Below are 3,456 nucleotides of genomic sequence, written 5' to 3'. Positions count from 1 at the left end.
TCTCTCCTTCACTCTCTCTCTCTCTCTCTCTCTCTTTTCTCTCCTTTTCTCTCTCTCTCTCTCTCTCTCTCTCTCTCTCTCTCTCTTTCTCTTTCTCTCTCTCTCTCCCACCCCCTCTCCCCCCTCTCTCTCTCTCTCTCTCTCTCTCTCTCTCTCTCTCTCTCTCTCTTTCTCTGTCTCTCTCTCTCTCCCACCCCCTCACCCCCCTCTCTCTCTCTCTATCTCTTCCTTTCTCTCTCTCTATCTCTATCTCTCTCTTTCTCTGTCTCTCTCTCTCTCCCACCCCCTCCTCTCTCTCTCTCTCTCTCTCTCTCTCTCTCTCTCTCTCTCTCTCTCTCTCTCTCTCTCTCTCTCTCTCTCTCTCTCTCCCTCTCCCACTCTATCCACTCTGCCGTTATACCTATTTCTCCATCTTACTCTCTCTAGAACAGGGGTTCCTGACCTTCTTTCAATGATTTAAACCGTCAGCCAGTTTACGCGTCCCAATTTGCCACTTTAGTCGGTTAACGTGTCCCAATTTACCTCTACAGTCAGGTCCCTTGTCCCATTTCATCTCTTCAGCCACTTCACGTGTCCCAATTTACCTATTCATTCAGCTTCCGTGTCCAGTTCACGGGCCTCAACTTAACCTTTCAGCTAGTCTACGTGTCCCAATTCAGCCTTTCAGATAATTTACGTGTCCAAGTCTACCCCATTCAGCCAGTTCGTGTCCCAATCAACCCCTTCAGCCAGTTACCGTGTCCTAATTTCCCATTTCAACCAGTTCATGTCTCTCAATCTATTCGTTCAGCCAATTCGTTCCCCCATTTTATCCTTTCAGCTCGTTCCCGTGTCCCAATTTACATCTTTGGCTAACTCAAAACGCCCTAAATTAACCCAATTGTAGCATATATTTTTTATACATACACGTAGAAAAGCCTACGGTGCTGTGGTAGCGTTCTGGGCTGGCAATCTTGCTGACCCGAGTTCAGTCCCACATTGTCAGCGGATGGCAACCCCGACCATTCCTTGCACACGGGGAGGGGAGAGGAGGGGGAGGGGGGTTAGAAGCACAATAAACAGACAGACACAATTTGACCGGCAGTCAGAAGAGCCTGTCACCACGCCCTAGATTATTATTATCATTATTATTATTATTATCATTATCATTTCTGACAACTAATTTATCATTAAGTCTACCACCATCCCTTTCACTCCTACATATATATATATTTCTTTACTGCCTGGAACCCTGAAATTTATCTCCTAGGATAAACCGTCTCTAATAGTTCGCTAAATCTTTCTTTCTTCTTTTCTTTCTTTCTTTTTATTTCTCTTCTCTCTCTCTTACCTTCACTCCCTCTCTCTTCTCTTCTCTTCTCTTCTTGTCTTCTTTTCTCGCTTCTCTCCTCTCTTTCCTCTCTCTCTCCCTCTCTCTCTCTCTCTCTCTCTCTCTCTCTCTCTCTCTCTCTCTCTCTCTCTCTCTCTCTCTCTCTCTCTCTCTCTCTTTCTCTCTTTCTCTCTTTCTCTCTTTCTCTCTCTCTTCCTTTCCTTCTTTCTTTCTTTCTTTCTTTCTTTCTTTCTTTCTTTCTTTCTCTCTCTCTTTCTTCCTCTCTCTCTTTCTTTCTCTCTCTCTTTCTCTTATTTCTCTCTCCTCTCTTTCTTCTCTTCTCTTCTTTCTTTCTTCTCTCTCTCTTCCCTCCTCCCACTATCTCTCACTTCCCTCTTTCCCTCCTCTCTCTCTCGCTTCCCTCCTCCTCCCCCCCCTCTCGCTCTCTTCCCTCCTCCCCCCCCCTCTCTCTCTCCCCTCCCCCACTTTCCCTTCCCCCATCCCCCTCTCTCTCTTCCCTCCTCCCCCTCTCTCTCTTCCCCCCACCCCCGCTCTCTCTCTCTCTCTCCCCTCGTTCCCCCTTTCTTTTTCTCCCCTCCCCCACTTTCTCTTCCCTCGCCTCCCCCTCTCTCTCTTCCCTCGCCTCCCCCACTTTCTCTTCCCTCGCTTCCCCCTCTCTCTCTTCCCTCGCCTCCCCCTCTCTCTCTTCCCTCAACCCCCCCTCTCCCTTTCTTCCGCCCTCCCTCTCCCTCTCTTCCCTCACCCCCCCTCTCTCTCTCTTCCCTCGTCCCCCCTCTCTCTCCCCTCCCCCACTTTCTCTCTTCTCTCCCTCCCCCCTCTCTCTCTTCCCTCGCCCCCCCCCCTCTCTCTCTCTTCCCTCGCCCCCCCCCTCTCTCCCTCTCTTCCCTCGCCCCCCCTCTCTCTCTCTTCCCTCGTCCCCCACTTTTTTCTCTCCCCCTCTCTCTCCCCTCCCCCACTTTCTCTCCCCCCCCCTCTCTCTCTCTCTCTTCCCTCGCCCACCCTTTCTCTCTTCCCTCGCCCCCCCCCCCTTTCTCTCTCTTCCCTCGTCCCCCTCTCTCTCTCCTCTCCCCCACTTTCTCTCTTCTCTCCCTCCCCCCTCTCTCTCTCTCTTCCCCCCCTCTCTCTCTTCCCAACTTTCCCTCTTTCTCCCCTCTTAATGCCCCATCTTGTTCCCCTTCTTTCTTCCTCTCCTGGTTCCTATATACCCAGCCTGCGCGCCCTTCATCACCCCATGATCATGATCCCACAATATCCCACTGCATGACCAGTATCCTACAGCATGATCAGTGTGATTAGTCTCCCACTATACCCTACAGTGCGCTGGGTATCTCACAGCATCCTACAACATGACTGTAGGATGACTGTACCCCACAGTGCCGTGACTCATAATTAGTGCCCTGCAGTGCAATCAACACCCAACAGTATCCTTCATCAGGATCATTATCTTACGGCATCCTTCAGTATGATGATCATCCCACACTATCCTTCTGTATGATCTGTATCCTACAGTATGAACAATAGCCTTACAATAAGACCTACTTCATGATCAGCATCCGACAGTATGCCCATTATTCTACAGTATCCTCTAGCATGACCAACCTACGGTATGATTAGTATGATGGGTCTCCCACAGTATCCTACAGCATGATCAGTATCCTTCAGTATCCTTCAGTATCCTACAGTATCCTACAGGATCTCCCCTCCACCTGCGGCGGGCCATGTCGCGTGCTATAGATTGCAGAGACGCGCCGAGATCGAGATTGAGCGATAGACGGGAAGGGTTATCGGCTTATTCCCTCAACACAGGATCCTCGACCTTGTGGAGTAAGGTGTCCTACGTCTATCATGACCCGAGGTCGCTCCGGGTAGCTACGGGTAGGATAATAAGGCACAAAACGACGGGGCGCCTTGCGTGTGCGTGCGTGTGTGTGTGTTTCTATCTATCTATCTATCTTTCTTTCTTCTTTCTTTCTCTCCCTCTCTCTATGTGAGCGCGCGCGTGAGTGTGAGTGTGTGTGTGTGGGGGGTGTATGTGGGTATGTATGTGTATGTACTACACTCGCAAAGTCTGTAAGTGTATGCACGCACTGTCACGCGTGTGTGTGTGTGTGTGCTCTTATTTTGTA

The 3,456-nt window shown here is 50.2% G+C and overlaps 1 protein-coding gene across 1 annotated transcript in view; it reads right to left on the bottom strand.

The window, feature by feature from the left end:
• Atg17 (autophagy-related 17) overlaps positions 1-3,456 on the bottom strand; it is a gene marked incomplete in the record, with an annotated part of 44,623 nt that overhangs the window by 552 nt on the left and 40,615 nt on the right.

The sequence above is a fragment of the Penaeus japonicus genome, unplaced genomic scaffold (genome assembly GCF_977035675.1).
Source record: "Penaeus japonicus unplaced genomic scaffold, GWHDUDI00000001_assembly GWHDUDI00000026, whole genome shotgun sequence".
Classification (NCBI taxonomy): Eukaryota; Metazoa; Arthropoda; class Malacostraca; order Decapoda; family Penaeidae; genus Penaeus; species Penaeus japonicus.
The sequence above is the reverse complement of the archived record's forward strand: the minus strand, read 5'-3'. Positions and strand labels throughout refer to the sequence as shown.